Source organism: Pseudophryne corroboree, chromosome 4 (genome assembly GCF_028390025.1).
Source record: "Pseudophryne corroboree isolate aPseCor3 chromosome 4, aPseCor3.hap2, whole genome shotgun sequence".
Lineage (NCBI taxonomy): Eukaryota > Metazoa > Chordata > Amphibia > Anura > Myobatrachidae > Pseudophryne > Pseudophryne corroboree.
In genome coordinates, this window is record NC_086447.1 from 632,026,224 (window position 1) to 632,051,934 (window position 25,711).

At 47.0% G+C, this 25,711-nt stretch overlaps 1 long non-coding RNA gene across 1 annotated transcript in view; it reads right to left on the minus strand.

Moving 5' to 3' along the window:
- The window catches only part of LOC134911654 (uncharacterized), a 55,374-nt gene that overhangs the window by 10,067 nt on the left and 19,596 nt on the right, over positions 1 to 25,711 (minus strand). The window contains exon 2 of the long non-coding RNA XR_010176743.1: positions 17,575 to 17,604. This is a non-coding gene — a long non-coding RNA (uncharacterized LOC134911654). The remainder of the gene's footprint in view (positions 1 to 17,574; positions 17,605 to 25,711) is intronic.

The following is a 25,711-nucleotide window of genomic DNA, read 5'->3' on the forward strand; positions in this document are numbered from 1 at the left end:
ATATTTTCTCAGGCTTTGCATGATTGTTTACAGTCTTTCCAACCAGAGAGTGGATCAATATTGATACAGTACGTGGATGATTTACTACTGTGTTCAGATTCATTGGAAGCATCCCTGAAGGATACGAAACAGCTCCTGTTTCATCTTTCAGACACAGGACACAAGGTTTCCAAAGACAAGTTACAATTATGCCAAACTAAAGTAAAATATTTGGGACACTGTCTAACACAAGGACTGAGACACCTGACCGCTGATAGAATTCAAGCAATTAGAGACATGACTCTGCCTCAAACCCAGCAACAGATCAGAATGTTTTTAGGAATGTGTGGGTATTGCCGTAACTGGATCCCAGGATTTTCCATTCTGGCATTACCTTTGCAGGAGATGGTCTCCTCAAACAAACCTGATCGGATTTCGCATACAGACGAGTCCGAGATGGCATTTGAGAGACTTAAACAGTGCCTAACGCAGGCGCCAGCATTAGGTATGCCAGACTATGGGAAACCCTTTGAGCTGTACGGAACAGAAAGTGCTGGTTGCGCGGCAGGCGTCCTAACCCAAAAGCACGGTGATGCCAGCAGGCCAGTAGCATACTACAGCGCTCAGCTAGATACGGTAGCGCGATCCCTCCCCACATGCTTGCGAAGCGTTGCTGCGATAGCATTGCTAGTAACGAAAAGCGAAGATGTAGTGCTAGGTCACAACCTCACAATTCATACACCACATGCAGTGTCAGCCTTGCTAAATTCTGCCCAAACCAGGCACGTCTCATCAGCGCGGTTTACAAGATGGGAATTGGCACTAATGGCCCCCGTAAACATCACCATAAGGAGATGCAGTGCATTAAATCCTGCAACATATCTCCCAGGTGTGCCTGGACAGGCACAAAGGGTGGAGGATGAGAGTGGTGGGGAAGGAGGATTTAATACAAAGGAGGACACACATGATTGTATGGAATATTTGACCCAAAATTTCACCGCAAGGCCTGACATCAGTGACAACCCACTGGAAGATGTAGATCTTACCTTCTACACGGATGGTAGTTGCCACAGACAGTCAGACTCGGGAGACTTGTGCACTGGATACGCAGTCGTAGACGACCAAGGCACCATAGAAGCTGAACCGCTAGGCCCACCTCACTCAGCCCAGGTTGCTGAACTGGTCGCCCTAACCAGAGCATGTGAATTGGCTAAGGGCAAATCAGCCAATATCTACACCGACTCTAGATACGCATTCGGGGTAGTCCATGATTTCGGAGCCCTATGGCGCCTCAGAAATTTCATGACGGCAGCTGGTACACCGATAGCGCATGCAGCTCACACCAAAAGGCTTCTAACAGCGATACAGGAACCCGACAGAGTGGCTGTTATCAAGTGTAAAGCACACACATATAGCCAGGACCCAGTATCACTTGGTAACAGCCGAGCAGACGAAGCAGCTAAGTTAGCAGCTGGTACCCCCAGACAAACAGACACCACACAATTGATGGTATTTAATACCATCAACACACAGAAGTTGTGTGAAATGCAAAATTTGTGTTCCACACAGGAAAAGGCAGTCTGGAAGGCAAAAGGATATGGCCAGGAGTCCTCAGGACTCTGGACGGATGGACAAGGTAAACCAGTGGCCCCCAGAGCATACCTTCCATGTTTAGCTGAGGCAGCACACGGGCTGACTCATCTGGGCAAGGAGGGAATGTGCAAGTTGGTAAGAGCATATTGGTGCACCCCAGGATTTTCATCTCATGCGAGTAAGAGAGCAATGTCATGCCTTACCTGTTTGAGAAAGAATATCGGAAAGGCAATACCAACAGAACCATCTCATATCCCACCTACAGGCGGCCCTTTTCAGGTAATACAGATTGACTTTATCCAATTACCCCCTTGTCGAAATTTGAAATATGTACTTGTTTGTATAGATGTATTCTCAAATTGGGTCGAAGCATTTCCTGCGGCCACAAACACCGCTATGTTTACTGCTAAGAAAATTGTGCAGGAATTTGTATGTAGATATGGTATCCCTAGAATAATCGAAAGTGATAGGGGTACCCATTTTACAGGTGATGTCTTTCAAGGAATGTGTAAGTTGATGGGAATTGATAGCAAGCTGCACACTCCATACCGTCCACAGGCGAGTGCGAAGGTGGAAAGAGTGAACAGCACTATTAAAAATAAACTGAGCAAAGTTATGGCAGAAACAGGATTGACATGGCCAGAAGCTTTACCCATTGTACTGTACAGCATCAGAACCACTCCCAGGTCCCCTCTTAATCTGTCTCCCTTTGAAATCTTGTTTGGTCGACAACCGCATGTTATGATTAACCCTCAGGATGATTTGAAGTGTAACAATGAAGTGACTGTAAAGTACCTGGTTAACATGAGTAGACAGCTAAGGAATCAAAATGATAATTTGAAGTTAGTGATTCCTGAGTTACCAGATAGTAATTGTCATGACATTGCACCTGGGGATTATGTAATGATACGGAATTTTCTACGCTCAGGTTGCCTTATTGACAGATGGGAAGGACCATACCAAGTCTTATTGACTAGCACTACAGCATTGAAGGTTGCCGAGAGAGAGACTTGGGTTCATTCGTCCCATTGTAAGAAGGTTGCTGATCCAGAGAGGTCCCGTGATAAGGAACAGACGGTAGAGGAAGTTGTATCACTGGAGTGTCTGTTCCAGGAGGACTGAGGCGGCACCTGAGCATTGAAGATTACAAGATCAAAAGCAGTTGTCGATTTCCTGTTCCCCTTTATTGTTTTTCTCCACTTCCCATCCCCTCTCCCTCAAATTATTTTCCCCCCTTCTCATTCTTCTCCGTTTCCTCCTATAAGATGGACTTGCCCCAAGAGACTGTGATCCGGATTTTCCTGTTGACCATGATGTTGACCAGAGCAGTCTGTTCCGGCGAGAGTACCATGGAGGTCGAGAGAGGTTCTGGAATGGGTTCTGATGACAAAGATGGAGGCGTAGTTTTCCAAGAACAACTTAACCAACAAGTAAAGGCGAGTATCAGAAAACGATCCGATAGCATTGACAATAGAAGGAATTGTGAAGGATTGTTAGCTGAAGAAAACTGTATCTGTAGGCTCTGTGACAATGTAGTTGAGGATGGGTGCATCAAGAAATGTCAGTCCAGTTTTAATATCCACATGGACCGGCATCCCTTGAGTAACTATCACTCCTTAGTGGGTAGTGTGTTAAATCAAACAGATTGTTGGGTATGCTCTCAAGTACCTCAAGGTCATAGCAAATCAGGACTAGTACCATTCCCTTTAACGGTAGGAGAGGTACTTGAGCTAAAGGGTGGGAGACCGGTGGACAGGAGGTTTAATATCTCCAGTCCTCATAGTTTGAAGCTCCACCAATATCATGTGGATAGATCCCTAATATGTTTTAACATTACCAATCCCCGAAAGCCGGGAAATTGGGAAGTGTCATGGAGTAACCAAACCATGACCTTTTCATATAGAGCAGATAGAATGCCGACAGATACAGAGCTTATACGCCACATAGCAAGTAGAGAAAAATCTTTCCGACATAGGTATACCCTAGGAATTAGGATTACGAGAGTTGGAGAAGTATCACCAGGATACTGTGCACATATCGTACAAACTGATACGTGTACTAGACAGGTGGGAGAATTAGGGGTAGGAGATTTCACATGGAGGATGTGTAATATCGTTATGTCCTACTCCGTCCCATATGTTCTCCCCGATGATGCATATTTCATATGCGGGAGGAAGGCGTATAAGTGGCTTGCCCCAAACTCTGAAGGATTGTGATATATTGGAAAAGTACTGCCTGAGGTAATGACTGTATCACATGCCAAAATGAAAGATATACACCGTGTTGCCCAAGCTCCTTATACTCACACTCATTACGAGCACGTAGTTAAACGGCACCTGATAGAAAGAACAGAACATCCGGCCTCTGACATGATCCATGAATCCACCGGGATTCAGGTCCTAATCGCGTTAGATTTCACTCGCACCGCTAGAGGAGTGCTGAACTATAGATACATATCTGCGCTTGCAAATTTGTTAGACAATATCACAGAAATGTATGATGACACGTTTAGGTATACTGGAAGAGAACTTCAAGCTTATAAAACAGAACTGGTTCAGCATAGAATGGTTCTTAATTATCTCACAGCAGTGACAGGTGGATATTGTGTCACACTGGCAACGCAGTACGGCGTGAAATGCTGCACATATATTACGAATAGTACCGAGGACCCGGTCGAGGTCATAGACCAAAAGATGGATGATATTCTCCAATTAAAGTGGGAATTTCGCAGGAGACACAATCTCACCCTTGCTGCTGTGGGTAATGAGCTGACTGGTTGGGTGTCATGGTTGAACCCGCGAAATTGGTTCTCTGGTTTAGGAGAATGGGCTCAAGGAGTCATAATGGATGTAGGGAAGTTTCTCCTATGTATCTTGGGTGTCGTCATAACGATTGGCTTGATATTTAGATGCGTTCAGGCTTTAATGAAGTGCAAACGTAGTACCAGGGTAATGAGTCTAAGGAGTGAGGAAATTGTAATTCCAATGGATTTGATTTATGACCCAACTGTAGAAACAATGATGTGATGAAAATGCGATTATACGGTCCGTTTCTTTCACCTGTTTTTCCGGTTTTTCCAAGGTAAAAAGACCCACTTTTGACGAGGAATTTGATGATCCTGTATACAGACAACTGATGGATTAAAGAAGAAGTTTTGACAACCTTATACACAGATATTTGATGAACTATGCCATAGACCCCCAGTTTCCCTAGAAATTTTAAAATTACGCTAGCCCAACACTTTTGTAAGTCTATGGACATTGACAAAGCTTTTTGCCCACACCTTTTGGCAAAAGCCCAAAGAAGACTGCATTCAACAGACACCGAACAAGACTTCAACCGACAAATGTTCATTAACCTGACATAGAATACCACTGCATTTACCATAAGTGTTCTTTATCTTCATCTCTACAAACTTCAGGTAATGACACACATAGTCGATAGGGAATACAGGCACAGATATCAGCAATCACATATTCCCCCATTCATGTATCATCAACTAAAATGTGCTCCCCCATTTTGTTGCAACCAAAATCCGAAAAGAGCTCGGTAAATTTTGACAGCCCATCCACAGACCCGTACCGCGGGATAAGAAGGAATTCAAATGTATACTTCGCAATACCTCGAAGCTTGATTTAAAACACGTACGGCACGATGATACATGACCCCCCAAACATGGATTCATACACACATGCTTCTGCTATCTCAATAGGTCATACCCTTTTCCTACCTTCTCCTCTCCTCCCCTACCCAACCATGGAAATGTATTTACACCTGACATATATTTTTCTCGTTTTGAAATGTTTTAGGAAGTGGCAGTTATTGTTGACTGCCAAAGGGTGGACTGTCAAAGTCAGAAAAATATCACTATGCACACTGCCATATTTGCACCTCATGCGAGTGCCTGTTGCACGTTCATGAGCCCTGCCGTGCGTGCGCATACTCGCCGTTGCGGGCACCCGCAGGTGCACGGTGTGCGCATTTACGGTAAAGTTTATGTGCGTCTAGCGGGCGACTCGTTCATAACATATTTTAACTGTATAACGTATTTTGTAGATCATGGTCCCTTTGATAGATTCTGAAAGTTTAGTTAATATAGCATGTTCATGGACAAAGAGATCCCTCTTTGTTTGATACGAAGGGTCAGACATGGGTCATACAGTGGTGTTTAGTATCCATCGGAAGAGTATTTAATTAGCAATATTCCGGTGTTGGTTTGAAGCGGATTAATCGCTCGTGCGAATAGTTATGGACATAAGAAGTTTATGTCCATTTACTATTATTTGCACTTACTTATCCATGCGGCGGGAAACCTAGTTTCCCACCCACCTGAGCAGTTGGAAATGGTCTCAGCCCACCTGTATGAATCAACCTATGACCTTTTGTTATAATACGAAGACGAATTCCTGTGTCCAATGAACAATGAGATTGTAGGGACCATTGAATTGTATTGTGTGTGGGGCATAAATAGACAAGCCGATCATATCCAGCTCACTCTCTTCAACGGTTCTCATTGCTGATAATCGGGAGCTGGATATCGAGGCGCATGCGATCGTTCCCCTTGTGCGTAAGTTTTTCTCCGCAATCATATTGTCTTTATTGTTGTTGTGAGCCATATCTCTCTCTCTCTCTCTTCTCTTTCTCTCTCATTTCTCTTATATAGTTATTGTACTGATATTGTATTTCCTGTGTAGTTATCTGGTTAGTTAGTCTATGTTATATTGGTAGTGTATGACTTGTATTGTATTATTCTTTTGCAAGTATAACATTCATATAAGGCGTTAGACCCTAAGCCCGGTATTTGTGTATTTCTTGTAGTGTTAAGTATTCTCAGAGCGTCGGTGACGCTCGAACAGCTTTTAAGTTAATAAGGTTACACTGTGTTGCATCTACACCCTATCACTACACCAAGGTTTACTGCATAATACACTGTTTTATGGTATAGTTATAAAGGTTTAACATTGTGAGCGTTAGCGCCGCTGGTGATCTCGTGGTCCCGAGCGTTCGCTACGCTATAGCGAACCATTACGTTAGTCGGCAGCCAATAGCGTGCCTGTCTGTGATCTCTTGGCCGTGAGCGAACGTGACGCTTGAGCGTCTCGACTACGGCTAAGCGATCGTACGCAACGTGCGTACCCTTATGGTAATTCCATACGTCAATAGCGTACAGTGTTCTTAGACCTCTTAAAGGGTTTTAAATAAGATAAATATTTAGCTTTATCACTCCTATTGTGAAGTCCATACAGATAACAACCCCCTTACTTATATTCAGACTACCGCAAGGTTAGATGCCACTGGGCACCGTTGGCTGTCTGCTCTAACATTGTATGATTTCAAGATCAAATATCGACCAGGTAGTACCAACACTGATGCTGACTCCTTGTCAAGGATACCTAATCAACCAACTGATATTGAAGAAGAATGGATAGAAGTGCCGGCCGGAGAAATAAAAGGGATGTGTCACAATGTAAACAGTACAGTGAATGGTATGGACGCGCTGGAATTACTCAGCAGCCTGGGAGCTACTGGACAGGCTATACCTTTATCTTACTGCTGGATTAGTAACATTGAACTTGAAGGATTATCCAAAGTCCGTCCTAACCAATTTCAAAAAGATCAAGAGCACGACCCCTGTATAGGATATATAATATTTAAGATGAATGGGAATGTAACTGTATCCAAACCCCCGGAATGGGCTAGAGATATTCAAATGCTGGAAAGACAAATGAAGAATCTGCTATTCAATAAAGGGATTCTATACCGGAACCGAAGACATATAAATGGAAGAAGGAAACTCCAACTTGTACTCCCACAGAAGTATCAACCCCAAGTGTTGAAGGCCTTACATGATGACCATGGACATCTAGGAATTGATAAAACCACGGGGTTGATAACTGACTGGTTTTACTGGCCTAATATGAAAGTGAAGATAGAGGAATATTGCAAGACTTGTGGAAATTGCATAGTAAGAAAATCATTACCTATGAAAACCGCCCCATTAGTCACAATACAAAGTAATGGCCCCTTGGATCTCGTATGTATAGATTACCTGTCTTTAGAAGTTGAACCTGGGAAAAAGTGTAATATACTCATTGTGACTGACCACTTTACTCGCTATGCGCAAGCTTACGTGACACCTAACCAGAAAGCTTCAACAGTGGCCAATACCCTATGGGACAGGTTCTTCATTCATTATGGGTTACCCAATAGGCTACATTCTGAACAGGGGCGGGATTTTGAAAGTAGGCTTATTAAAGAATTGTGTGCCACTTGTGGAGTCGAAAAATCTAGGACAACCCCGTATCATCCGCAAGGGGATCCTCAACCAGAGAGGTTCAACCGCACATTATTAAATATGTTGGGAACCCTTAATCCTTTAGACAAAGTTAAATGGAAAAGACATATCAATAGAGTAGTACACGCCTACAATTGTACAAGAAATGAATCTACTGGAATGTCCCCTTATTTCCTCATGTTTGGAAGAGAGGCTAAGTTTCCTATTGACGTGTGTTTGGGGGTATACCCTGATGGACAAATTGTCCCCTCCCACTCCAAATATGTAGAAAAACTGAGGGAAGACCTAAAATTAGCATATGAATTAGCCAATGAATCAGCCAAAAAGCTGGGAAAGAAAAACAAAGTGTATTACGATAGAAAAGTACGAGACTAAGTTTTAGCTCCCGGAGATAGGGTACTGTTGAGGCATCTTGGGATGCCGAAAAAGTTCAAGATAGCCAATCGTTGGAAGGAGGAACCATATGTTGTGGTAGAGAAATTCCATGACTTACCTGTGTATAAAATTAAACCAGAAAATGGAGGAAACACTATACTTACTTATCATCATCAACACCTACTCCCGATTGGACGGGAAGTCAGGCTAAGAATGTATGATAGAAAGGAAGACAACCATTCTAATAAGAGCAAACAGGGGGTGATATACCCACAAATGCCAACCGAAAAAGACTGGGAAAGTTCGGAAGACGAGGATTGTGAAAACTTGGGATACTATTATAAGAGTGGGGATATTGATTTTGTGAATCCTAAAAAAGGGCCCTTTGAATCCCTAGATAAAAATAATCCTATTTCGGAGTATGATGTAAATTATACAAATGGGAATGAGCATGAGATCGTAAGTGATAAGGATTCTCAGTATATTGTAGATAACATTAATGATACCACTAATTTAGGAGAAGATTCCGAGGGCTCAGAGAGCATTTCTTCGGTAATGAATGGAGTAGGTGGTATAGGAAATATTCCTCCTGTAATGAATGAGGGAGGAAATGAGCTATTTGAAATAAAAGAGAGGCCAAGACGGATCTGCCAACCACCTTCTATACTTACATATGATGAATTAGGGGTACCAAGGGTAGTTCCAAGGGAGGTATACTCTTTAAACTCTAATCTAATATATAGTTGGCCGTATTTTGGAGATACTTATATATAGTGTATAAAGGAAGGGGATGAAGCATTTATTTGTAGATGGTGATTTTATTGCATAGCTGAATGTTAATCACCAGGGGGAGAGTGTAACCCACATATATGGACTGGACTGAATATATGTATATGCATAAAGATCAATAGTAATAATATTGTAAATATATATAGGCACTATTTGAAATGCCTGTGAATATATGTATGTATTATATCAGAATATATGGACACTAGTATAGAAGGATCTAGAAATATGCTCACGAGGGACCTAACACTAGTATAGAAGGATCTAGAAATATGCTCACGAGGGACCTAACTGCCATACCTGGGCTCACGGGAGGAGCACGAGCAGTCCAGGAGGAGGTTAGAAATAAAACTGCCGGGGCTGAGCAAGGGCAGAGTGTCACGATCCGGGTATCTGGGCACCATTTCTTACCCATCAGATGTCTCCTAAGGCTGTCTCAGCGCTCCAGGACCGGATCCCATCTGTTATCCTGATATTTACATTCCTGTATCCTCTCCCGTCACTCTGAGACGCTGTCACAGTAAACGCCATATTACACCTGGCATGGCGTCTCCCGCGGCCTCCGCCGCCGTCCCTTAGCTTCTGCATGCAGAGTGTCTGAGTGGCGATTACGTCAGCCGCGGCCTTCGCTGTGTCCGCGTGGTTGGATGTGCACCTGTCAGCTTGGCGCCTCCTGTCTCCGGTGGCCGGCGCCGCCATTACTGTTTTCATTACCACATGGATTACAAAACCAAACTTCCCTCCAAGTCTCTGCATGGGCCATCTTGGATTCTGTCAGCTGATCATTTCCACCAATCTGTTCTCAGTATTGATAATCTGCATAATTGCCTAGCCAATCCCTTCCTTGCTGCAGGTATAAATACACTGTGCCTGAGCAAGGAAGGCGTCAGTGCTTTGGTTGTCAAACCTAGTTCCTGTTTGTCTCTCTCCTGTGATTGTCTTCCAGGTTCCAGCTCCTGTCTCAAGACTTCCACCATAGAGACCCGCACCAGCATTCCACCTGCGGTGTAGCCTGACTCTCCGATCCATTGTGGATTCATCTGTTTCCAGCTACAACATTACCTGCTTCCAGCCCAGCTTCCAGCAGAGTACAGCTTCTCTTAAAGGGCCGGTGTCCTTTCTACAGTTTACCACTCTCCACCGGTATTATTATTTCTCCGCTCTCAAACTCTACATTTCATTCATATTGCATCGCTCTCAAGCTTCATTTATTATTTAACTGGTTCCAGCCAGCATCCACTCCGTGCCAACATCTGTCTGGTTCCAACCAGAACCCACAGCAGCTATTTTATTTACAGCAGTCCAGCTTTCCCTGGAACACCAGCTGGTACGATCCTGGGCTTTCTTCATTGCTACAGTCAGGCCTGGTAAGGACTTTCCAACTCGCAGATAATAAGAACTGTCTCATACTACCAGAGCTCTGTGGCCCCTGCCACCCTGTAGTACCCAGGAACTGTATTATTTCTCTGCTGATTTTATGTTTCTTTTACTGCTACTGTGATGCATGGAGTTTGTCATAAATAAACATCATTGACTTTTATTCAAGTTGTCGTGGTCACGCCTTCGGGCGGTTCTTCTTCATGTTACTTACATGTCCAGGGGTCTGATACAACCTCCCAGGTTCCGGTACATCTCAGCCCCTACAACTGAGGCTGCCTCCCGTCAGCTCAGGCCCTCAGTTGTGACAGTAAGCACTGACCTAATGAATCCAGCTGGAGACCAGGATCAAGCGGCCAGGCCGATGCAAGAACTGGCAGCCCGACTAGAACATCAGGAGGCTGCACAGGGCCACATCATCCGCTGTCTCCAGGATCTCTCTACTCGGCTGGATGGGATTCAGACAACTCTCCGTGGATCAGGCGCGTCTGGTGCGTCAACCACAGTGACTCCAGCTATAACCCCACCCACCTTACCCATTTCTGCTCCACGTCTTCATCTTCCAACGCCAGCAAAATTTGACGGATCTCCAAGATTCTGCAGGGGATTTCTCAACCAGTGTGAGATTCAGTTTGAGCTACAACCTGGCAATTTTCCCAGTGACCGTACAAAAATTGCCTACATTATTTCTCTTCTCAGTGGCTCAGCCCTTGATTGGGCATCACCGTTATGGGAGAGGTCCGACACCCTGCTATCTTCTTACACTGCATTCGTGTCAACATTCAGGCGCATCTTCGACGAGCCAGGCCGGGTAACCTCAGCTTCATCCGAGATTCTCCGTTTACGCCAGGGGTCACGTACTGTAGGACAATATCTGATACAGTTCCAGATCCTGGCATCCGAACTGGCATGGAACGACGAGGCCCTGTATGCTGCATTCTGGCATGGCTTATCTGAGCGTATTAAAGATGAGTTAGCTACCAGAGACTTACCCTCTAAGTTAGATGAGCTAATCTCACTCTGCACGAAAGTTGATTTACGTTTCAGAGAGAGAGCAACTGAGCGTGGAAGATCATCTGCTCCAAAATCTTCTGCTCCTCCTCCTCGCCAACTGTCACCAACTAAAGATGAGCCCATGCAAATTGGCCGTTCCCGTTTAACTCCTGCTGAGCGCCGAAGACGTCTCTCCGAGTCTCTCTGTCTTTATTGTGCAGCTCCGTCTCACACCATTAATGCCTGTCCCAAACGTCCGGGAAACTCCAAATCCTAGCTCGCCAAGGAGAGGGCCGGCTAGGAGTAATGATCTCCTCTCCATCTCCTCAAGATTGTAATCTCCCAGTCTCGCTTCAAGTTGCTCAACGTTATCGGAACGTCATTGCCCTCCTTGATTCCGGAGCAGCTGGGAACTTTATTACCGAAGCCTATGTTAAACGGTGGTCCCTACCCACCGAGAGACTTCCTTCGTCCATTTCTTTAACTGCCGTGGATGGCAGCAAAATTTTTGATGCAGTTATTTCTTTAAGGACTCTACCAGTTCGTCTGAGAGTGGGAGTTCTTCATTCCGAACTTATTTCTTTTTTAGTGATTCCAAGAGCCACACATCCTGTGGTCCTGGGCCTTCCATGGCTCCGTCTTCACAATCCTACAATTGATTGGACGACTACGCAAATCCTGGCATGGGGTTCCTCCTGTGCTGAGACATGTTTGTTTAAAGTATTGCCTGTCTGTTCTTCCTCCCCCAGGTCGTCTGATGTTCCACCTCCTCCATATCAAGATTTCACGGATGTGTTCAGTAAAGCTTCTGCTGATATCCTTCCTCCTCATAGAGAATGGGACTGCCCGATTGATCTCGTTCCAGGGAAGGTTCCACCTCGAGGCCGAACTTATCCGTTGTCTCTGCCTGAGACGCATTCTATGGTGGAATACATTAAAGAGAACCTAGCAAAGGGGTTCATTCGACCTTCTTCTTCCCCAGCCGGCGCAGGCTTCTTTTTTGTAAAAAAGAAAGATGGTGGTCTGCGGCCGTGCATCGACTACAGAGGTTTGAACGACATTACCATCAAGAACCGTTATCCTTTACCCCTGATTACTGAGCTCTTTGACAGAGTTAGCGGAGCTACCATCTTTACAAAGCTGGACTTGAGAGGTGCATACAATCTCATCCGGATCCGTGAGGGTGACGAGTGGAAGACCGCCTTTAACACCCGTGACGGACATTATGAGTACCTCGTCATGCCCTTCGGATTGAGCAATGCTCCAGCTGTCTTCCAGCATTTTGTCAATGAGATCTTCAGAGACATTCTATACCGTCATGTCGTGGTCTATCTAGACGATATCCTCATTTTTGCCAACGATTTAGAGGAACATCGTTTTTGGGTTAAAGAGGTTCTGTCCCGTCTCCGTGTCAATCATCTCTATTGCAAATTAGAGAAATGCGTCTTTGAAGTCAAGTCCATTCCGTTTCTAGGGTACATTGTGTCCGGTTCCGGACTAGAGATGGATCCTGAGAAACTACAAGCAATCCAAAATTGGCCGGTACCCTTAACCCTCAAAGGGGTCCAGAGGTTCTTAGGGTTCGCCAACTATTACCGAAAGTTTATACGAGACTTTTCCACCATTGTGGCGCCTATTACTGCTTTCACTAAGAAGGGTGCTAACCCGTCCAAGTGGTCTGAAGAAGCCATGCAAGCATTTCATCTTTTAAAACAAAGGTTCATCTCTGCGCCTGTTCTGAAACAGCCTGACATCGACTCTCCTTTCATCTTAGAGGTGGATGCCTCCTCCGTTGGAGTAGGAGCGGTGTTATCTCAGAGGGCTAAAGATGGCCATTTACACCCTTGCAGTTTCTTCTCCCGGAAGTTCTCCCCAGCTGAGCGCAACTATGCCATTGGCGACCAGGAGTTGCTAGCCATCAAGCTCGCTCTAGAAGAGTGGAGGTATCTGTTGGAGGGAGCTTCTCATTCAATCACCATACTTACAGACCACAAGAACCTTTTATATCTGAAAGGCGCACAATGTCTCAACCCTCGTCAGGCCAGATGGGCACTTTTCTTTTCCAGGTTCGACTTTAAACTCCAGTTCTGTCCGGGCTCTCAGAATCGCAAGGCCGATGCCCTTTCCCGCTCATGGGAGGAAGAAAATGAGTCAGAGTCTTCAGACAAGCATCCTATTATAAATCCGTTGGCATTCTCCACGGTAGGGATGGACTCTACGCCCCCATCAGGGAAAAGTTTTGTGAAACCGATGCTAAGGAAGAAGCTCATGCATTGGGCCCATGCTTCCCGTTTTGCCGGACATACAGGTATCCAAAAAACCCTGGAGTTTATCTCTAGGTCCTATTGGTGGCCAACTCTGAAAAAGGATGTCTTGGAGTTTATTGCATCTTGCCCAAAGTGTACTCAACATAAGGTATCCCGCCAGTCGCCTGCGGGGCAACTGGTTCCACTATCTGTTCCCCGTCGACCTTGGACCCATTTGTCGATGGATTTTATTACAGATTTACCCATGTGCAACAAGTTCAATACCATCTGGGTGGTAGTTGACCGGTTCACCAAGATGGCACACTTCATTCCTCTCACCGGTCTTCCGTCAGCTTCCAAGTTGGCTCAAGTATTCATACAAGAGATCTTCCGACTCCACGGTCTTCCTGAAGAAATTATCTCAGATCGAGGAGTTCAATTCACAGCCAAATTCTGGCGAAGTTTATGTCAAGTCCTCCAAGTCAAGCTAAAGTTTTCCACGGCTTACCATCCTCAGACCAATGGTCAAACCGAGAGGGTGAATCAGGACTTGGAGGCCTTCCTCCGCATCTATGTGTCCTCCTCTCAAGATGACTGGGTTCAATTACTTCCCTGGGCCGAGTTCTGTCATAACAACCAGTATCATTCTTCATCTGCTTCAACACCATTCTTCACTAACTTTGGATTCCACCCTAAAGTCCCTGAGTTCCAACCGCTTCCAGCAACTTCTGTTCCCGCAGTGGATATCACCTTGCATCAGTTTGCCAATATCTGGAAGAGCGTACGATCAGCTCTGCTCAAGGCATCGTTCAGGTACAAGAAGTTTGCGGATAAGAAGCGTCGAGCAGTTCCTGCTCTCAAGGTGGGTGATCGGGTATGGTTATCCACGAAGAATTTGAGGTTAAGAGTTCCCAGTATGAAGTTTGCACCTCGCTATATCGGTCCTTTCAAGATTGAACAAGTCATCAATCCTGTTGCTTACAGACTTCAGTTGCCTCCCTTCTTAAAAATACCCAGGACATTCCATGTTTCCCTGTTGAAACCGCTGATCTTGAATCGGTTTCATTCCTCACTTCCTCCAACTCCGAAAGTCCAAACTCAACGAGGCGTTGAGTATGAAGTAGCCAAGATCCTGGACTCACGTCACCGTTACGGTCAACTACAATATCTTATTGACTGGAAGGGTTATGGCCCTGAGGAACGTTCATGGACCAATGCTTCTGATGTCCATGCTCCTGCCTTGGTCCGGAGATTCCATTCCAAGTTTCCTCAAAAGCCAAAGAAGTGTCCTGGGGCCACTCCTAAAGGGGGGGGTGCTGTCACGATCCGGGTATCTGGACGTCATTTCTTACCCATCAGATGTCTCCTAAGGCTGGCTCAGCGCTCCAAGACCGGATCCCATCCGTTATCCTGATATTTACATTCCTGTATCCTCTCCTGTCACTCTGAGACGCTGTCACAGTAAACGCCATATTACACCTGGCATGGCGTCTCCCGCGGCCTCCGCCGCCGTCCCTGAGCTTCTGCATGCAGAGTGTCTGAGTGGCGATTACGTCAGCCGCGGCCTCCGCTGTGTCCGCGTGGTTGGATGTGCACCTGTCAGCTTGGCGCCTCCTGTCTCCGGTGGCCGGCGCCGCCATTACTGTTTTCATTACCACATGGATTACAAACCAAACTTCCCTCCAAGTCTCTGCATGGGCGCAGCCATCTTGGATTCTGTCAGCTGATCATTTCCACCAATCTGTTCTCAGTATTGATAATCTGCATAATTGCCTAGCCAATCCCTTCCTTGCTGCAGGTATAAATACACTGTGCCTGAGCAAGGAAGGCGTCAGTGCTTTGGTTGTCAAACCTAGTTCCTGTTTGTCTCTCTCCTGTGATTGTCTTCCAGGTTCCAGCTCCTGTCTCAAGACTTCCACCATAGAGACCCGCACCAGCATTCCACCTGCGGTGTAGCCTGACTCTCCGATCCATTGTGGATTCATCTGTTTCCAGCTACAACATTACCTGCTTCCAGCCCAGCTTCCAGCAGAGTACAGCTTCTCTTAAAGGGCCGGTTTCCTTTCTACAGTTTACCACTCTCCACCGGTATTATTATTTCTCCGCTCTCAAACTCTACATTTCATTCATATTGCATCGCTCTCAAGCTTCATTTATTATTTAACTGGTTCCAGCCAGCATCCACTCCGTGCCAACATCTGTCTGGTTCCAACCAGAACCCACAGCAGCTATTTTATTTACAGCAGTCCAGCTTTCCCTGGAACACCAGCTGGTACGATCCTGGGCTTTCTTCATTGCTACAGTCAGGCCTGGTAAGGACTTTCCAACTCGCAGATAATAAGAACTGTCTCATACTACCAGAGCTCTGTGGCCCCTGCCACCCTGTAGTACCCAGGAACTGTATTATTTCTCTGCTGATTTTATGTTTCTTTTACTGCTACTGTGATGCATGGAGTTTGTCATAAATAAACATCATTGACTTTTATTCAAGTTGTCGTGGTCACGCCTTCGGGCGGTTCTTCTTCATGTTACTTACATGTCCAGGGGTCTGATACAACCTCCCAGGTTCCGGTACATCTCAGCCCCTACAACTGAGGCTGCCTCCCGTCAGCTCAGGCCCTCAGTTGTGACACAGAGGCTGTTCGTTGGAGCTGTGGTCGGATGCCTGAGGAGAGGAGAGCGTGATTGAGGAGAGGACGGACGTCACTGTGTCTGACCGGAATTAACCCGGGAGCAAAGGAGTGGAGGTGGAGCCGCAAAGCAGCGCTGTCAGCGGCGGCATAGACATATCAGTGTAAGCCGCCAGTATTAAGGGAAGAGACGCGGGGAGGAGCGAGACAGCGAGACGAGACTCCAGGGAGGAGCTATACCGTTGGGCAGCCAAGGTCTCCGTGTGATGGATGAGCGGCCGAGGTCCTCTGGAGAGGGGAGCTGGGACGTAGCAGCCTCCTGAGAAGGGAGATATCATACCGCTGCCTCCGCTGTACTTGTGAGTACTATATACGCACAGACGACCATATAATCAAAATACAGACTAACATCAGTATAGTCAGAGAGCGTGGATAGTGTATAACACTACAAACACTACCCAAAGCGCTCACGACAGCTGGAGGGTATCTGTGCGTCAAGCATCATTTACACAGCACGCGCCTAGGAGTGACAGCAGTAGGATGATAACTGCACAGCCCAGTTGAAAGATAGTAAAGCAGTATCTTTTACAATAGATACTATAGGTACTTTTGGCCACTAAGTCTTTCTGCTCAGTAAGAGGCTGGGGGAGTAAGTTGTCAGCAGTTGAACTGTATAGCAGCCGTCTGACATTTCTCTACTGCATCTGATCCAACAACTAATATAACCCCAGCTGTAGTTATTATATTGAAATAGATCAAGAGAAAATATATTTATAGAAAGAGCAAGAGTGGATACCGGATACGACCTATTGACTCAGAGTAATGGTACAAATAGTAACAGTTACCATATAACTACATGTTTCCTGATTTAGGAATAAAAGGAATTGCTTATGCTGATTTAAATCCTAAGGGAATACAGTGAACATTGAATCTACAAGATATATATATATACATACTATATTCTCGGACACATCTGGAATTAATTTGACTCTCTTTAGTAGTGACATAACTAAGGGCCCCAACGTATATACACTGCAGTTAGAAGAGTTGCTTGAGTTACTGGTAACTTATTCTTAGAATACCCAGGTATTCAGGTATTAGCCTCTATTACACAAGAGTTACATTTGTTGGTCTATTGATAATTTACTTTTTTTGTATTGCATGCAGATGTTTTTGTATATGGAATAGCGAAAACTGTATGTCTATCTCATTATACCTTATATAAATTATATGGATGTAAGTATTAATAAAGCCCTTATTGTGTTGAACCTATATGACAGAAACATACAATTATACTTACCGTCGAAGGGTTCAGCAGGACGTGACTGACCTGGAAAAGAAGAGGAAGGTATTTACTTTATAATTATACCTTATTATACTGCCTTAACCAACACAATATAACTCCCTGCTCACAATAGTCTCATTCTGAAAGGATAATAAAGGCTAGGGAGGTTTGGGCTTACCTGAGCGAGCCCAAAATTATAATAGCTCAGGTGGAGGCACATCATACTAATAATACTAACCATCTGGTGTTAGCGGATACTAACACGGATAAAGGGGTGGTTACAAATAGATGGTGCTAGACATGCCCAAAATGTGGTGCTAGACACACCCCTCCAACGGTGCACCCCCTAATAAAATGTGCTGCGCACACAAATGCAAGAGAGACACAGAGATTGGAGCCAACCCACACACAGCGCTTTTATACATATAAGGGAGACCCTTATGAGCGCTGACTGTATACCTTAAAAGTTACACAGCCGTTTTGCAGCCTGTCCCCCCGTCTACAACCCCTTGGTACCATGAGATAGCTGGAGATTGCTGTGGAGGGACTTGCTTCTTTCCTGGACAGCGCTGTGCAGGCAGGAAAATGGCGCTGAACGCTGCTGAGTCCGCTCTGAGAAGTTCCGCCCCCAAAATGCCGCTGTCTTCCTGCTCTTCATAGGATTATACTGGCCTGAGGATTGATGCTGGCTGAGATCCGGGGACCCCGACAGGCTGAGTGACCTCACAGCGCCACACAATGTACCGCTGAGCCTCCCGGAGCGCAGTTAATACTGCGCTCCTACCTTGATGCCGCCATCTTCACACCGGCCCCCCGCTTGCTAGGGGGGTCGGTGTCTCACTCGCCACAATCTTCAGCTCTGCAAGGGGGTGGCGGCATGCTGCTGGAGTGAGCGATCCCCTGTGGCGGGGAACGATCTATCTCCTCTGGAGCTCAGTGTCCAGTCAGCGGAGACAGTGGCTCAGACCCCCCCTAAGTCCCTCGCTGCAGGGAGGCTGTTGCCAGCAGCCTCCCTGTAAAACAATAAACTCTAAAAAATAACTTTTACTAAGGAAACTCTGGAGAGCTCCCCTAGCTGTGACCGGCTCCTCTGGGCACATTTTCTAAACTGAGTCTGGTAGGAGGAGCATAGAGGGAGGAGCCAGCCCACCCTCTCAAACTCTTAAAGTGCCAATGGCTCCTGGTGGACCCGTCTATACCCCATGGTACTAATGTGGACACCAGCATCCTCTAGGACGTAAGAGAAAATATATTTTCACACCCCCTCTACGTACACAATTAGCAGCCTTACACATAACAGCCACAGTAGTGTTCCTTAAACACAATGGGGGTAATTCCAAGTTGATCGCAGCAGGAAATTTTTTAGCAGTTGGGCAAAACCAGGGCCCTCATTCCGAGTCGTTCGCTCGGTAAATTTCATCGCATCGCAGTGAAATTCCGCTTAGTACGCATGCGCAATATTCGCACTGCGACTGCGCCAAGTAATTTAACAATGAAGATAGTATTTTTACTCACGGCTTTTTCTTCGCTCCGGCGATCGTAATGTGATTGACAGGAAATGGGTGTTACTGGGCGGAAACACGGCGTTTCAGGGGCGTGTGGTTAAAAACGCTACAGTTTCCGTAAAAAACGCAGGAGTGGCCGGAGAAACGGAGGAGTGTCTGGGCGAACGCTGGGTGTGTTTATGACGTCAAACCAGGAACGACAAGCACTGAACTGATCGCAGATGCCGAGTAAGTCTGAAGCTACTCTGAAACTGCTAAGTAGTTTGTAATCGCAATATTGCGAATACATCGGTCGCAATTTTAAGAAGCTAAGATTCACTCCCAGTAGGCGGCGGCTTAGCGTGTGTAACTCTGCTAAAATCGCCTTGCGAGCGATCAACTCGGAATGAGGGCCCATGTGCACTGCAGGAGGGGCAGATATAACATTTGCAGAGAGAGTTAGATTTGGGTGGGTTATTTTGTTTCTGTGCAGGGTAAATACTGGCTGCTTTGTTTTTACACTGCAATTTAGATTGCAGATTGAACACACCACACCCAAATCTAACTCTCTCTGCACATGTTATATCTGCCTCCCCTGCAGTGCACATGGTTTTGCCCAACTGCTAAAAAATTTCCTGCTGCGATCAACTTGGAATTACCCCCTATGTCTCCAGTTTAGCGCCAGATACACATAATGTCTACAGTAGTGCAGTGCAGTGCCAGATAGCCATATGCCCCCAGAAGTGCCAGATAGACATGACATGCCCAGCAGCAGTGCCAGCTACACATGACATACCCCGCAGCAGTGCCAGCTACACATGACATGACCCCGCAGCAGTGCCAGCTACACATGACATGACCCCGCAGCAGTGCCAGCTACACATGACATGACCCCGCAGCAGTGCCAGCTACACATGACATGACCCCCAGCAGTGCCAGCTACACATGACATGACCCCAGTAGTGCCAGCTTCACATGATATGCCCCCCCAGCAGTGCCAGATAGACATGACATGCCCCCCAGCAGTGTCAGATAGACATATGCCCCCCAGCAGTGCCAGCTACACAACATGCCCCCCAGCAGTGCCAGCTATACATGACATGCCCCCCAGCAGTGGCAGCTACACATGATATGCCCCCCAGCAGTGGCAGCTACACATGACATGCCCCCCAGCAGTGCCAGATACACGACATGCCCTCCAGCAGTGCCAGATACACATGACATGCCCCCCAGCAGTGCCAGATACATAAATGCCCCCACAGTGCTTGATATGCCCCCACAGTGCCAGATACATAAATGCCCCCACAGTGCCAGATATGCCCCCAGTGCCAGAAACATAAATGCCCCCACAGTGACAGATACATAAATGCCCCCACAGTGCCAGATATGCCCCCATAGTGCCAGATACATAAATGCCCCCACAGTTCCAGATACACAAAATGTCCCCACAGTGCCAGATATGCCCCCACAGTGACAGATACATAAATGCCCCCACTATACCAGATAAGCCACACAGTGCCAGATACATAAATGCCCCCAGCAGTGCCAGATACATAAATGCCCCCACAGTGCTTGATATGCCCCCACAGTGCCAGATACATAAATGCCCCCACAGTGCCAGATATGACCCCACAGTGCTGGAAACATCAATGTCCCACAGTGCCCTGCCCGATACATAAATGCCCCCCCACAGTACCTGGCACCTGCTGTGCTGGGAGGGGGAGTGCTGAGGGCCGCGGGCAGACTTTTGCTAAACTACAATGCGCGCTATGCGCGCTGTGCGGCACCGGCGTCTGACGTCAGACGCCGCACAGCGTGCACAGAACAGTTTAGTCAGGGCAGCAGTCTGGCTCCAGGCACGAATATGGCGCCCCGCCTGGCCGCACTATTCGAACATGCCTGGAGCCGGCCCTGGCGGTGGGTGCGGGGTTTATGCTATAATATTGTTCTTTACAGGCGGCCTACAGGTCCCAGCAAGGCTGCCCCAGCATTCCAGCACTTGGAGAACCACAAGTGCCAGCATGCCCGGACATTAAGGGGCCCGCTGGCACCTGTAGTCCACCTCTAAAGAAAATATTAAAATAAATACAAGACACAGTTTTAAAATAAAATTTATTATTCAGGGTCTTCACCTGGGAGGCGGCGGCCTTTAAGCTCTTTTGCATAGCCGCCGCCTGCCAAGGGCTTTCGACGTCTTCCTCCGGCGTCTTCACCTGGGAGGCGGCGGCCTATAAGGTCTTTTGCATAGCCGCCGCCTGCCCAGGGCTTCCGGCGTCTTCACCTGGTGGGCGGCGGCCTTTAAGCTCTTTTGCATAGCCGCCCATCCAGGACTTCCACGGCATCTTCTATCTTCAGGAGCTCTTCACTGCTCCTCCTCCGCCGTCGGACTGACAGCCGCTGCCTCGCGCTGACTTATATAAGTTAGCCTGAGGGGGCGGGGTGATGATACGGCGAGCTGTGATTGGCTCGCGGTGGCCATCTTTAATTTAAAAAATGACGCTGTGGTGCCATTTTTGAAATGGGTACCGCTCCGCTGACAAACTCTGCAGAATGGCAGGCAGGGATCTCAGACGCCCGCACCGCCACCGCATCACGCCGTATCTGCCCGCATTCAGTGAGTGATGGCAGCGGATCCAATGACTGATCCGCTGGCTAATCATCACATCTGGTATCACTGACAGGGGCGTGCTTTCATGGGTTGAAAGCACCTCCCTGTATGAAAGGGGCACTTTAGTAGGTGCCGCTTTTCCATTATATATTCAATGTGCTTTTTCTACCCAAGGCTTGGCCCGCCCCCGCCCCTGCCCGCTCCCATTAACAACGGGAGGCACCACTGTCGGTGCCTCCCAAACCCATTCTAGGAGTAAAAATGATTCAATTAATATAAAGGAGATACTTATGACACAGAATACGTGTCATAATTATCTTCTTGTATTATTTTAATCATTAATGAAAGGGGAGGCACTGCCTCTCCTGACTGCACGTCCCTGCCGTCCACTGTAGTTTATGTTTGTGCTTCAGCCATCATCAGTAAGGATGGTATTGGGATCCTGGTGGGTAGAATACAGAGAGCGGCATCCTAGCGCACAGGCTCCCGACAACTGGATGGCAAGTATGCTAACCCTGCTCTTCTACTCCCCTAACCCTCCCTTCCTGCAGCATAACCGTAACCCCCCCTCCCTGCAGCCTAAACCTACCCCCCGCAGCCACAACCTACTCTAGCCCCTGCAGCCTATCCCTAACCTTCCCCCCCCAGCCCAAACCTAATCTCCCCCCATACCCCACGCGGCCTGACCCTAAGGAGCCCCGCCATACTTACGTTCAGGATGCCGCAATCAGGATTCTGTCACCAGCATTTTTATCTACGTTGGGATCCTGGCATCAGCATTCCGACCAGTGTTGGGATTCTAACTGCCTACCTCCTGACCGGATCCCCATCAGTAGTAGATTGCACCACCTTCAAACTGGGTGCACTAGACCCATCTGAAGCCAAGCATCCGAACTGCATCCAAACACCTAAATCAAGCATTAGACACACTCTCCAAGCATCTTAGTACTTAATGTCCAGGAAGGCCTACTTGGCATTAGTATCCTTTGTGCTCGAGTTCCGACCAGGGGCGTATCTAGAAAGGAGGAGGCCCGTGTGCAGGCTCCGACTGGGCCCCCTCCTCTCTAGCCGGCAGCACTGTAGAGCCGTCCTAGGGGTAAATTTACTAAGCTCCCGATTTTGACCGAGATGCCGTTTTTTCATCAAAGTGTCATCTCGGTAATTTACTAAGCAATAATCACGGCAGTGATGAGGGCATTCGTAATATTTTGAAGTCCTAGGAAAAAAATCACGAATGAATACACCATCGGTCAAAACGCGGCTGTTTAAGTATGAATCTCGGTCATTTACTAAGAAGTGCAAAGCAAAAAAAAACAAACACTGCCGTGAAAAATTACAACTCGTAAAAAAGTGCTAAAAAAAACAGACCTTTTTTTTTTATTCGTGATTGGATAGGCATGCACGGATCCATGAGATCCGTGCATGTATATCAGTGGGAAGGGGTGGGAAAGTGCTTATTTTTTCAAAAAAAATTGCGTGGGGTCCCCCCTCCTAAGCATAACCAGCCTCGGGCTCTTTGAGCCGATCCTGGTTGCAGAAATATGGTGAAAAAATTGACAGGGGTTCCCCCATATTTAAGCAACCAGCATCGGGCTCTGCGCCTGGTCCTGGTTCCAAAAATATGGGGGACAAAAAGAGTAGGGGTCCCCCGTATTTTTAAAACCAGCACCGGGCTCCACTAGCTGGACAGATAATGCCACAGCCGGGGGTCACTTTTATATAGTGCCCTGCGGCCGTGGCATCAAAAATCCAACTAGTCACCCCTGGCCGGGGTACCCTGGGGGAGTGGGGACCCCTTCAATCAAGGGGTCCCCCCCCCCAGCCACCCAAGGGCCAGGGGTGAAGCCCGAGGCTGTCCCCCCCCATCCAATGGGCTGCGGATGGGGGGGCTGATAGCCTTTGTTGTAAAAGAAAAGATATTGTTTTTAGTAGCAGTACTACAAGTCCCAGCAAGCCTCCCCCGCATGCTGGTACTTGGAGAACCACAAGTACCAGCATGCGGCGGAAAAACGGGCCCGCTGGTACCTGTAGTACTACTACTAAAAAAATACCCAAAAAAACACAAGACACACACACCGTGAAAGTATAATTTTATTACATACATACACACATACTTACCTTATGTTCCCACGCAGGTCGGTCCTCTTCTCCAGTAGAATCCAAGGGGTACCTGTTGAAGAAATTATACTCACGATATCCAGGGGTCCAGGGTCCTCGGGGAATCCAGGTGTAATCCACGTACTTGAAAAAAATAACAAAACGGACACCCGAGCCACGCACTAAAAGGGGACCCATGTTTGCACATGGATCCCCTTTTCCCGACTGCCAGAAACCCACTCTGACTGATGTCTAAGTGGGTTTCTTCAGCCAATCAGGGAGTGCCACGTTGTAGCACTTTCCTGATTGGCTGTGTGCTCCTGTATTGAGTGACAGGCGGCACACGGCAGTGTTACAATGTAGCGCCTATGCGCTCCATTGTAACCAATGCTGGGAACTTTCTGCCCTGCGGTTGACCTAAAGTGACGTCACCGCTGAGCAGAAAGTTCCCAGCATTGGTTACAATGGAGCGCATAGGCGCAACATTGTAACACTGCCGTGTGCCGCCTGTCACTCAGTACAGGAGCACACAGCCGATCAGGAGAGTGCTACAACGTGGCACTCCCTGATTGGCTGAAGAAACCCACTTAGACATCAGTCAGAGTGGGTTTCTGGCAGTCGGGAAAAGGGGATCCATGTGCAAACATGGGTCCCCTTTTAGTGCGTGGCTCGGGTGTCCGTTTTGTTATTTTTTTCAAGTACGTGGATTACACCTGGATTCCCCGAGGACCCTGGACCCCTGGATCTCGTGAGTATAATTTCTTCAACAGGTACCCCTTGGATTCTACTGGAGAAGAGGACCGACCTGCGTGGGAACATAAGGTAAGTATGTATGTATGTGTGTATGTATGTAATAAAATTATACTTTCACGGTGTGTGTGTCTTGTGTTTTTTTGGGTATTTTTTTAGTAGTAGTACTACAGGTACCAGCGGGCCCGTTTTTCCGCCGCATGCTGGTACTTGTGGTTCTCCAAGTACCAGCATGCGGGGGAGGCTTGCTGGGACTTGTAGTACTGCTACTAAAAACAATATCTTTTATTTTACAACAAAGGCTATCAGCCCCCCCATCCGCAGCCCATTGGATGGGGGGGGACAGCCTCGGGCTTCACCCCTGGCCCTTGGGTGGCTGGGGGGGGGACCCCTTGATTGAAGGGGTCCCCACTCCCCCAGGGTACCCCGGCCAGGGGTGACTAGTTGGATTTTTGATGCCACGGCCGCAGGGCACTATATAAAAGTGACCCCCGGCTGTGGCATTATCTGTCCAGCTAGTGGAGCCCGGTGCTGGTTTTAAAAATACGGGGGACCCCTACTCTTTTTGTCCCCCGTATTTTTGGAACCAGGACCAGGCGCAGAGCCCGATGCTGGTTGCTTAAATATGGGGGAACCCCTGTCATTTTTTTTCCCATATTTCGGCAACCAGGATCGGCTCAAAGAGCCCGAGGCTGGTTATGCTTAGGAGGGGGGACCCCACGCAATTTTTTTTTAAATATTTGACAGTGTTTAATTTAAAAAAAACAAAAAAAATGAACCCCAGCACGGATCACACAGATCCGGCCGAGATTCATTGTAAAAAAGTCGGCAGTGTTTTGCTAATCACTGCCGTAAAAATAGAAAAAAAAAAACACGAATGACATCGACATCGGAACAAAAGAAAAACCCGAATACGACAGCTTAGTAAATTAGTCGTAATCAATTCAAAAAGTTGCAGTTTTACACTTTCGATGTCATTCGTGATTGAACTTTGACCTGAAACGGGAAAATACGAATCTTAGTAAATTTACCCCCTAGAGTCTTGAACGCATGCGCAAATCTCCAGGAAAATGGCATGGCAGCCATTTTCCCTGAGATTTTCCTACTGCACACCGGGAAAATTACGCTATACCATTTTCCCAGTGATATCTGCAGCACTGCTGCTGCGCTGCGGCATTCTGGAGAGTAAATATTAAAAATAATGGGTGCAGGG